We start from the raw sequence: 12,910 nt of genomic DNA, 5'->3' as shown, positions 1-12,910 counted from the left end.
TTTACCAGTGTCAGGGTTTTCAGTTTGTTGGTATTCTGCATACAAGTTTTCTATTGTGTCGTCCCAACAAGGGATGTATTGTTTCCTGAGCCCTCGAGGTATATTATGTTTGGGTGCACCAATTATGACTCCCACGAGTCTTTTGTAGTTTTTTGCTTTTACGCCTACCCAGCGTAGGTTGCTGTCAACTTCCCGTGTATACTGATCCCAGTTAGCTTTCTTGAAATTCCATCTTGACTTGTTAATGGAATTTATTATGGGTGGCTCCAGCCCTGTTTTCATTATTAAAAAATGGCTCTAAGCACTATGGGACTTAACATCTGAGGTCATAAGTCACCTAGACTTACAACTACTTAAACCTAAGTAACGTAAGGACATCACACACATCCATACCCGAGACAGGATGTGAACCTGCGACCGCAGCAGCAGCGCGGTTCCGGACTGAAGCGCCTAGAACCGCTCGGCCACAGCGGTCGGCCTTTTGATTATTGTTGGGCGGTTTTGGCTTCTTGGGAAGCCCTTTAGGACTTTCCTTGTGTGACTCTAGGGGAGTGTGTTTCCATCGGTGGAGGGGAAACACAGTTCAGGATTAGTGTCAGTGTGCCACCTAACGGAGCGATAGGTTTTCGGTTCTTTGGCATCGTAGCTGAGATAAAGTTTTTCTCCTTTCTCCCCATTCCACTAATTTTTCTCCATTTATGTCACTGTGTGTATAACTCCAGGTTGTGTGGTGGATGTTGAAATCACCTAGGTATACGCACGGCTGGGGTACAGATGACAAGGCTGGGGTGGGCCAATGGATGTTCGGTGGTTTGTAGACTGAGACAACAGTTAAGCCACTCATCTCCAGAGTTATCACTACTGTGTCACTGATCACCTGGCAGCACACTCCTTTAATACCAGAAACGCTGTCTTTAGCGTACATGATAAGAGTCATGTGTAGATGATAGCAGGTATCCTATCATTTTGGAACCTGTAACTTTTTCCTTTGCTGTATTGTCTACGTTTAGATGGGGTTCCTGGAGGGCTATGATATCAGTGCCATGGTCTGTGGCCAGTTTGCTCAAGTAGTCACATTTGTCTTTTGTCAGTCCTTCTACACTGATTTGTTAAATACTAATTCCTTGTCCAAAATTCTTCATACTCTTTGTCTGGCTCTGAGAAGAGCCTTTGTTGTAGTTCGTTTTCTTGTCCTGTTGACTTGAGTAGCTATGAGATACTGATCTGGTATGGCTGCCGGTAATATAGACTTTTCGCCGTCCCGGGGTACAATCATCTTTGAGGTTGTCTACACATCGCACTCCGGCTTAAAGTTATCTTCAGGACGAGAAGACCATATTGTCTTATATTCTCCTCTCAAGACACTGTTCATTATATTCAGCTACTCTTGCAAGTCCTTTGCTGTCTCTAGCAGAATTACACTGTCATCGGCAAATCTCTAAGATTTAATTCCTTTTCCTGGACTGTAGCTCCTATGCCAAAGTTTCCTTTGGTTTCCTTAACTGATTGCTCAGTGTACAGATTGGATAACGTCAAGGATAGGCTACAGTTCTATCTCACTCTCTTTCCAAGCACTGTTTACTTTTCATGCCCCTCGACTGTTACAACTGCTGTCTGGTTCTGTGCAAGTTGTAAATAGCCTTTCACTCCATGTATTTTACCACAGTTACCTTCAGAAGTTTGAAAGGAGTTTTCCAGTCAACATGGTCAGAAGCTTTCCCTAATTCTACAAATGCTATAAGCGTAGGATTGCCTTTGATTAAGCTATCTTCCTAGATAAGTCTTAGGGTCAGTATTGGTGGTGGCGGTGGTTAGTGTTTAACGTCCCGTCGTCAACGAGGTCATTAGAGACGGAGCGCAAGCTCGGGTTAGGGAAGGATTGGGAAGGAAATCAGCCTTGCCCTTTCAGAGGAACCATCCCGGCATTTGCCTGAAACGATTTAGGGAAATCACGGAAAACCTAAATCAGGATGGCTGGAGACGGGATTGAACCGTCGTCCTCCCGAATGCGAGTCCAGTGTGCTAACCACTGCGCCACCTCGCTAGGTAGGGTCAGTATTGCCTCGCGTGTTCCTATATTTCTCCAGTATCCGAACTGATCAAGGTCCGATTCTACCAGTATTTTCCATTCGCCTGTTACTGAATTCGGGTTAGTATTTTGCAATCATGACTTAAGGCCTGGCCAGACAGAATCCGGCCTGTCGCTGCGACGGACGGCGCAGCGGTGGGCCGGACCTGTCAGCGGCCAGGGACGCCACACAGGCAACGGCCGGCCGGCCGCAGCGACTCTTGATGCGTCAGCTGTGTTACACTGTGGAAGGGGCCGAAACCCATTATTAAGCTTGCATGCGTAGTGCGATTGTCTTGCGTTAGACGATTTGGAAGCTTCACGCGGGACACGTTATCATTGTGCGAGTTTTTTTTATTTATATTTTTTTATTGCAGAAATGAGTAGCTTGCACTAGCGATACGAAATGGCACCAAGAAGAGGAGATGTTGGGTGCACGACATTGATAACAAGAGAGAAAGCTTAGGAGAATACCGTCGTCTGTGCATTGATAGAGTGTCTGACGAAGATAGGTACTTCAAATATTTTCGAATGTCGCGAGAATGTTTCGAGGAAATGCATCGCCTGATAAAAAGGTAGCACCGAGAAGTGCACAACGAACTGGAGAAAGCCAATTGATACAAGGCACAGGCAAGCCGTTTGTTTGAGGTAAGTTTTACCGTTTGTGGCCTCTTTGTGCTTGAAATAGAAGTCATATAAATTATTCCATTTCAGTTTTGCTGTATCATATGAAAGGTTCGGCGGAAGAAAGTGCTATCCCACAACGTAGTTACGAGTGGAGTGATAAATTTATCTGCAGTGTTTACGAATACAGCAAACGATAGTAACATCTAGTTTCGTATGTCCCGCTAGAGAGAACTTTCTACTTAATAGATTGTTTTGTTTCATTGTATACATAACATTGTCATTGAATTTAAACAAACATATCTTTGGTCGTTAACTTATCTATTTGTTCTGTCGGCATAATTGATTTTAATCTTTTCCAGATACTTGACTACAGACGACAGTCACCAGGCCATAGCTTTTTCTTTTCGGTTAGGACGTTCAACACTCTCAGATATTGTGAAATAAGTGTGCCAGACAATAAGGACTGTTCTACAGCCCAAGTATTTACCTACTCCTACAACAGAGATGTGGAAGAAATCTGAAGAAGGATTTATAGAACTGGGGGTTCCCGAACTGCCTTGGAAGCATAGACGGAAAGACTGTCAGGTTAAAATGCCCGAAGGATAGTTGATCCCAGTTCTCCTGTTACAACAGTTCCTTTCGCTAGTTCTCCTGGCGATCGTTGATCCATACTACCGAGTTTACAGTAGTTGATATTGGACGTTATGGACGTCACAGTGACAACACTATTCGGCTTTCTGTCAAGAGTATATCGAGGACAAATGTATTCTACCTTCAAATCAGGATCGCGTGTATCATACAAAAAGTTGTATTTTCTCACCTCCTCTGCAAGTCTTTCTGTGTGCATGCACTACGAGCTGCAAGACAAAAACCGCCTCACGCCGCTGCTTCTAGTGTGACCACACAGCAGTTGAGTGCGCCAACAGAGGCAAGCAGCCGCTCCGGCTTGCGGCGAATCTGTAGTCTGTGACAACCCGGCGGCGGCCGGTGCGGCAGGCCGGCTGCCGGTGCGTCAGAGCCGCACTCAGTGTGACTGCCGCCATACAATAACGAGCGATTCAACAGTGCGGCCTGCCGGCTGCGGGTCAAGGCCACAGGCCGGACGGCCAGGCCGCATTCTGTCTGGCCAGGCCTTTAGTAACTGATAGTTCGGTAATATTCACACCTGTCAGCACTTGCTAACTTTGGATTTGGAAATTTTACATTCTTCTTGAGATCTGATGGTATTTCGACTATCTCATTCACTTTTCACACGTCATGGAAGAGTTTTGTCTTGTCTGTCTGTCCCAAGGTTATCAGTAGCTCTGACGGAATGTTGGCTACTCCCCGGGCCTTGTTTCGAATTTCAGTGCACTGTTTCATAGTACCGCTAAGCAGTAATTGTTTGCCCTTGGGGCAAAAATTTAGTAAGGCGAATATCTTTAAGGTCCCAAAAGACAAGCTATAAATTTTCGGGCAGAAGCAAAGGTTTTAGAGCCGTCCGCGGTGGCCGAGCGGTTCTAGGCGTTTCAGTCCGGGACCGTGCGACTGCTACGGTCGCAGGTTCGAATCCTGCCTCGGGCATGGATGTGTGTGATGTTCTTAGGTTAGTTAGGTTTAAGTAGTTATAAGTTCTAGGGGACTGATGACCTCAGATGTTAAGTGCCATAGTGCTCAGAGCCATTTGAACCATTTGAAAGGTTTTGGATTTTGTTAACTGATGCGGATAAGGGATTTTAGAACTGCATTGTTTGTCTTTTAGTATCATTTGTGCAGTGGGCCGCCCACCTATCATCAACAATGACAATTGAATCAAGGAATTACTCACCTTCCAGTCCGAAGCACTCCATTAACTGTCGTGTGGATGAAATTCTGTTGACTGTATTGATCAGAGAACTGTTTTGGTTCCCCCCTCTCACACAGTTCCCGGAAACATGGTGTTTCAGTAAAGGTTTCGTACGGAAGAGAACTAGAGACTTCTGGAAACATTGCTTACATCTTGCCCAGTCAGCTGGCGGTTGCCACAACTCCACCAGCTCATTAGTCTCAGCTGAGAGACTCCCGTTCATTTTTTCGTCATGAACATTCGTTCTGCTAACTTCAAACTTAAGAGGAATGAAGGAAGGAAGGACTGCCGGCCGGAGTGGTCGTGCGGTTCTATTCTAGGCGCTACAGTCTGGAACCGAGCGACCGCTACGGTCGCAGGTTCGAATCCTGCCTCGGGCATGGATGTGTGTGATGTCCTTAGGTTAGTTAGGTTTAATTAGTTCTAAGTTCTAGGCGACTGATGGCCTCAGAAGTTAAGTCGCATAGTGCTCAGGGTCATTTCAACCATTTGAAAGGAAGGACTGAGGAAAAGAGGACGTTAACGTGCCTTTTTACGAAAGGATAGGAAAGAAAATTCAAACCGTCTATAAACTCACGACCCACCTGTACCCGTCAGTACGTTTCATCATAACATCTCCGTAATGAGTTTTGAATTTTATGAAAATGCGGAACATCGCTTTTCTCTTTGAAAAAGGAACTGGATTACGATCTTCACCTCGCAGCTGGCAGTATGCGAATTACAGTTTAAAGATCTGCCAACTAGTTTTCTCCTATCAGTGTTTTTTATTTCTCGACAAGATGCTCAGTGGTGTGGAGGATTTTGGAAAATTACTAACTAGGGAACTAGTATTCCCTTTCACATACCCTAGAATATGGTTCTCAAGGACGTACCGAAGTGTGTAAAATTCAGAGGCTGCTATAGTGAGGTAAAATAATATGCAGATCTTAACTGTTGATCACTTTACTGCATTGCAGTCTAAAGTTGCTTAGCTTTCATGTTGTGGGCCAGCCGGGGTGGCCATGCGGTTCTAGGCACTTCAGTCCGGAACCGCGTGACTGCTACGGTCGCAGGTTCGAATCCTGCCTCGGGCATGGATGTGTGTGCTGTCCTTAGGTTAGTTAGGTTTAAGTAGTTCTAAGTTCTAGGGGACTGATGACCTCAGATATTGAGTCCCATAGTGCTCAGAGCCATTTGAACCATTTTGATCTTTCATGTTGGGACGTGGTTCGTAGGCAATAAAATTGTTTAGTTTCATGAAGAGTCTTGGACAACGATAAACACTTGTTGGCGTAGCGTCAAATACTTTTGATGCGCAGTCATACAAAACCCACGTAATTGGAAAATTTTAGGAAAATGTGGTTCTTCTGTAAACAAGACTGCGTATAGGATACTCATGTGACCTATTCTTGAGTGTTTATCTCCTGCATAGGGTAGACTGTAGTTGGCTGCAGAACAATTCTGCTGCCGCCAACATAAATTTTGTGTAGGAGCCATGAAAGGTAAGAGAAATTGAGGATCGTACAGAGACATATAGATGGTTGTTTTCCCTCGCTCTGTTTTTGAGTGTAACAGGAAAGGAAATGACTTTTAGTGGTATGGGCAGACCCCTGCCATGCACCATATGGTGACTTGTGGAGCATGTATGCAGATGTAGAATTCAACACAGCGATACAATAAAGGTTCTTAGCCGGCTGACACAATTTCTCATTCTACTACCAGCATCTTGTCCTTGAACGCAGTGTAGTTAACCTTTGAGCGTCAGTCAAGCAGAGTAGTCTTACTTTGACATGCCTAACAGATTTTGGACGTTTGTGTAATATGAACGTAAACGCAACTGTGAATACTAGTTCTGAAACAGAAGTTGGATATAACATATATGTGGGAACCTTTTTGCTCTAAAGAAGTTTTAATAAATTCAGTTTATTTGTTGGTGACTTTATTATTTGAATACACTTCGCCATTGGGAAGTTAGACTATTAGTTCTTTCCGGACTCACGTGGTTTGAGACAGACATTTTGAGTTTAACAACTGCATGTTGCTTCAGTAGGTGACCATTAAACCTACTCCGCCCAATAGCTGTAAAGGTATAGCGACAGAGAGCTCAAAATGGCGTCTTCCCTTCGCTGATACCCCATACAATTAAGCACTATCACCAGCTCTATTGTCACACTCAAGACAAACGAGTTACCGCTGAAATCATTGTAGCCCCGCAACCTCCACATTTGCCACCTTTAGTAGCTGAGAATAATCGTTTTGTTGCCACTTAACTCAATGATTTTAGTAATTCGGATGGAATGTCATCTACCCCTTCTGCCATATGTTATTATAAGTCTTTCAAACATCTTCTAAATTCTGATTCCGAAACTCGATCCCCTCTCTCTTCCCTATGAACTCCTGTTTTTTATTTTTATTTTTTTTTATTCTATCACGTTGAGAGCTAAGTCCTAACCATCATAGAGGCCCTCAATGTACTTTTCCCACCTACTCCCTGTCTCCTCTGCATTTAACAGTGGAATTCTCACTACATTGTTAATGTTACCGCCCGTCCTGTTAATTTCACTGAAGGCTGTTTTGACTTTCTTATATGCTGAGTAATTCCTTCCGACAATCGTTCCTTCTTCTAAAAATGGCTCTGAGCACTATGGGACTCAACTGCTAAGGTCATTAGTCCCCTAGAACTTAGAACTAGTTAAACCTAACTAACCTAAGGACATCACAAACATCCATGCCCGATGCAGGATTCGAACCTGCGGTTCCAGACTGCAGGGCCTTTAACCGCACGGCCACTTCGGCCGGCTGTTCCTTCTTCTGTTTCTTCACATTTATCAAGTTTCTATTTCGCCTTAGCTTCCCTACACTGCCTGCTTATTTCGTTCCTAAATACCTGGTATTTCTGTATGCCTGAATTTCCCTGAATATTGTTGTTCTTCATTCTTTCGTCGATCAACTAAAGTATTCGTTCTGTTACCCATGGTTTCATCCTTGTACCCACGTTTTCCTCTCCAACTTCTGTGTCTGACCTTTTTAGAGATGTCTATTCCTCTTTAACTGAACTGTCTACTGAGGTATTCATTGTAGCAGTATCTTTAGACTCTAAGAACTTCAAACATGTCTCTTCATTCCTTAGTACTTTCGTGCCCCACTCCGTTGAGCACTGATTCTCTCTGACTAGTCTTTTAAATGTCAGCCTACTCTTCATCATAACCAAATTGTGATCTGAATCTATATCTGCCTCTTGTTACATCTTACAATTCAGTATCTGATTTCGGAATCTCTGACTGACCAAGATGTAATCTAACTGAAATAGTCCCGTATCTTCCGGCTTTGTTCAAGTATACCTCCATGCTATCACCATCTGAATTTTATTGCAGAGCTCAATCAGTTTTTCTCATCTCTCATTCCCACAACCAAACGCATATTCTTCCGTAACCCTTTCGTCTGCCCCTTTCGCTACAACTGCATTCCAGTTCACCATGACTATTAGATTTTCATCTTTCTTTACATACTTAATTACCTGCTCAGAATCCTCATATACTTTCTCTATCTCTTCATTTTCTGCTTGCGACATCGGCATTTATACCATAACTATTGTCGTCGGTGATGATTTCATGTGGATTCTGATGTGAACAACTATGTCACTGAACTGTTCAAAGTAACCTACTTTCTGTCCTACTTTCCTATTCATAACGTATACTAGTCCCGTTACATCATTTTGTGTTGCTGTTGGTATTATCCTATACTCGTCTTACCAGATATCCTTCTCTTATTTCAGTTTCACTTCTCTGACGCTCACTGTACCTAGATTGAGCGTCAGCATTTCCCTTTTCTGATTTTCTAGCTTCCCTATCCTGTTCAAACTTCCGATCCAGTGGGGGCTAGTGCGAAATCTTTTGCCAATGCAGAGATCATCATGACACTTTTTCAGTTTCGTGCCACATGCCCTGTGGATACACTTTACGTGTTTTTAATGCAGTGGTTTCCATTGCTTTCTGCAGACACAAATGCAATAACGTTCACTCAGCTTTGGTGCGATCTGCTTATGCATCAGCCGTGGCAGGTGTCTAAATTTTTACTCAGCTGCAACCAATTAATTATTTGCTCTGCAACAGTATACAAGGGACGTGAACAGATCAAGATGTTAAGCGCAGAATACTGAGATGCCGTATAGTCGTGTGAGACGGGGTTTTCAACATCTGACAGATTAAAAAAAAGGGGCCTCATTGTGGGTCTTCATTTGACCAGCTGGTCCAATCGTGCACTATCCAGATTTGCGGAGCATTCGAGTGTGACAGTGGTCTGAAGATGGAGTGCATGCGAACGAGAGGATAGGCTTACTTGTCGTCAAAGTTGCCGTCGACTACGTCTGACTACCACAAGGGAGGTTCGTGTACTGTGCACCAAGTACGACGTGTGTTGAAAAAATTCCCGAACTTAGTCCACAAAATTTTTCTGCACTTACACCTTTTGCTTATTGTGCGGGGCCTCCTTTGAGGTACTCTCCTCCACAATTGATACACTGCTGCCAACGCAGTTTCCACTCCTGGAAGGAGTCTTTGTAGGCGTCTTGCTGGATTGCTCGAAGCGCAGTCTGCGAACTTTCTTTTATCTCGTCTATCATTGCAAATATTCGTCCTTTCAACGGGACTTTCAACTTCGGAAATAGAAAAAAGTCCGCAGGGGCCAGGTCTGGGGTGTACGGAGGATGAGGCAGCATAGTGATTTAGTTTTATGTGCAACAGTCACGCACCAACAAGGATGAATGTACGGATGCATTAACGTGATCCAAGAGCAATGAACGGTCTCGCTACATTTCAGGCCGTTTCCTTCTCGAATTTTCTCGCAGGTGTCGCAATACATCCCGACAGTACCACCGATTAAAGGTTTGTCCCTGTGGCATAAATTCGTGATGCACTAATCCTCGAAAGTCAAAGAAAACTATCAGAATGGTCTTGAGATTTTACCTGACTTGGCGAGGTTTTCTGGTTTTGAAGAACCTTTCCCGTCTCATTGTGAATAATGAACCTTGGTCTCAACATCATAACCGTAGATCCACGTCTCATCACCAGTTATGATTCTCTTAAGGAACATCTCGTTCTCATTTTCGTTATCCAAAAGCTCTTCATAGATTGCGAGGTGGAGGTCTTTCTGGTCTCTACCCATGAGCCGTGGGACGAACTCGGGAGAAACACGATGCATTCCACGACGCTGTGTCAGGATTTCATGCCGTGACCCAGCTGAAACGTTACATTCTTCTGGAATCTATCGGACAAATCAGTCTTCGACTGGCACGCACAATTTCGTTGCTGTTCTTGACATGAGCGTCGTCGGTAGTCGTCGAAGGGTGTCCTGAACGAGGGTCATCTTTAACTTCCGTCCTGCCATTTTTAAACCGCGTGAAACAATCGTAACACCGAGTATGGCTTAAGCACTCATAACCGTAGGCTTCCTGCATCATTTGGCGTGTCTCTGTAATGGTTTTCTTGCGTATCATACAAAATTTAATGCAGACACGTTGCCCGTCTAACTCTGCCATCTAGAAATAGGCAAACTGCACTTCACAACGTTCTACTCAATACAGCACTGGAAAGTAACTAAGTGACATACAACAATGAAACTTTCGCCAGTTCCGCACTGAATACGAGCGTGTGGAGGTATCACAACCGCATTTCGCTTCAACACACCATCGGCGCCATATTACGAATGTTCCAGAATTTTTTGGTCAGACCTCGTTCATCATCACATCTGCGCCTTCTATCCACAAACAAGTTAAGTACTCTCTGCAACATTCTGGAAAATACCGTCCCATGCAAGGGGCGCCGTACCACAACACGGCAGGCCGTTGGGGTTTGTAGCGGGGCCGCGACTGGGAAGCACGGACTGCTTTTGAGTGGTGTCCAGTTGTGTTCGGCGGTGAATCACTGTCCTGCACTACTTGGCGAGTAGGGCGGAGATGTGGGAGGAAGTACCATTCTTCCAATGTTTTGGAGAGGTACTCCAGTCGCCCTGTTGTTGAAAGCCATTGAATGAGACTTCAGGTCGCGCCTGGTAGTGATTAAGGGAAGTCTGACGGCGAGCTTTCTAATAAGATGATGAGATTTGGTGGCCCTCAACTACGTACCCAAAGGCTCAGAGATGAAATATTGAAAGTTTTGGCTGGTTTCGTTGTCTAGAGGGTCTGGGATACGTAGTTGCCGCATTGTAAGCCAAATACTGCTGAGACTACAGTATAGAATATGAATAGACACACATGAATCCAATGGTCGAAGGTTCCTATCACTCGGCAATTGTTAATTTTGAACGCAATATAGACATTTATAAATGAAATACTGCACTTAAATAAGTTCTTAGGTACTACTTTAACGACTTTAAATGATGAGTACGAGAGCAGAAGTACCTTTAAGAATGCCCAATATTACTGTAAAACACTTATTGGTGTCGATGGTCCAGCGTTTAAGTAAAATATAAGTTGAATAACAGGGAAACAATAGATTCCTGCTTTACATAATTAGTTATGAACAACAACATAGCTCAAGAGATATTCGCTCCTAAACGCGTACTACGTCTTCACTGCAGAAGCCACGGAAATCTCACAATTGCACAAGTCGCCACTACGAAATATTTCTATCTACCGCGACCATACGCAAACTACTCCACTCTCCAAGTCCTTCCCTCGACTCTACTTCGCGCGTACACGTCCAGCACTCTCCCGTGTCCTCTCCCGTACTGTCTAGAACTCCCCTGCCCTCTCTCGAAACAATCTTCCCCCCCCCCCCCCCCCCCCGCTACTTCCATACAGTCTCTCCACGTGTCCTTTGGAACGGTCGCTGTGATTGGCTAGAGTGCTCCCGCCCTGTCTCCAAACCAACACACACTCACAAACATAATGAAACACATTCTAAATACTGGATTTACATTTAAATAACTTGAAATTAAATAAATATTCTTACGGCTGGACCATAAGCACGCTCTAACACATATTATTAAATACATAAACGAATTAAATAAACATATATCAAATGAATAGAACAGGCTTTAGCCAGTAGCCTAATGTTTCTGTGCTTTCTAAAACACAGCAAATAATTGACCAATTTCTTCATGAATAGTATATATAGGATACAAACAAACATATAGATAAATAAATATATTTATAAGCCTGCTGCTACCGTTTTTTCGTGTAACTGTTGTAAGTAGGCTGTTTAGGTTTTTTTATTGGTAACGCCACCTCTGTATGAAAATCACTGGCTGTGCTGTGTGCAGTCTGTGGCTGCTTTGCATTGTTGTAATACTCGCCATTGTAGTGTTAGGCAGCTGGCTGTGAACAGCGCGTAGCGTTGCGCAGTTGGAGGTGAGCCGCCAGCAGTGGTGGATGTGGGGAGAGAGATGGCGGAGTTTTGTAATTTGTCATGAACTGCTATATATATTATGACTATTAAGGTAAATACATTGTTTGTTCTCTATTAATATCTTTCATTTGCTAACTATCCCTATCAGTAGTTAGTGCCTTCCGTAGTTTGAATCTTTTATTTAGCTGGCAGTAGTGGCGCTCGCTGTACTGCAGTAGTTCGAGTAATGAAGGTTTTTGTGAGGTAAGTGGTTTCTGAAAGGTATAGGTTAATGTTAGTCAGGCCCATTCTTTTGTAGGGATTATTGAAAGTCAGATTGCGTTGCGCTAAAAAAATATTGTATGTCAGTTTAAGGACAGTCTTGTATAAATGTTCAAAAAGGGGACGTTTCATATGTCGACCCTTAGCCGAGGATACCTCACTGGAATCTTCTGATTTTTTCTTGTAGTTTGTGTAATTAGTGTAGATTTTTATTGCTAGCGCGTAATTGTAGAGAGAATTATCTTTGTAGTTGTAGTTTTACATTCTTGTACAGTAAAACAGTTCTGGCATGCATGTAGATTTGCAGCAAGTTTTTCGCAGCTGCGATTGCAATTAACTAAATATTATTTTCAGTGCTATGTTAATGTGTTCCCCTATTTTTGCTCTTCAAATTGTGCTTTTCTGTGTTATCGTGTGAAATATTGTGACAATTATGGCGCGTGGAAAACGTAATACTAGGCTCCAAAGTAAACTGAGAAATGACAGTGAAGACGAAAGCAGTGTGTTAGCGTCGCAGAGTAATGAATTAACTAATGTTCAAAGTAGTAATTTGGTAATTGCGCATAGGGAAATTGAGCGGGCGGCAAACAATGGCGTAGGCAGTGAAACAATTAGTGAACAGGGAAGCATTATCGATCGATCGATCGGCAACAGCTCGCCTCAGGAATCGGGAATGACAGAACACAATATTGCAAATACTGTAGACTCAGGTTTTGGGTTCTCACCGTTTTCTCAAATGAGTCAAGAAACATTTTCTGCTTGTCAAAATGTGAATGTTGCCGGTGCAACTTCACTGCCGAAAAG

Source organism: Schistocerca americana, chromosome 4 (genome assembly GCF_021461395.2).
Source record: "Schistocerca americana isolate TAMUIC-IGC-003095 chromosome 4, iqSchAmer2.1, whole genome shotgun sequence".
Lineage (NCBI taxonomy): Eukaryota > Metazoa > Arthropoda > Insecta > Orthoptera > Acrididae > Schistocerca > Schistocerca americana.
The sequence above is the reverse complement of the archived record's forward strand: the minus strand, read 5'-3'. Positions refer to the sequence as shown.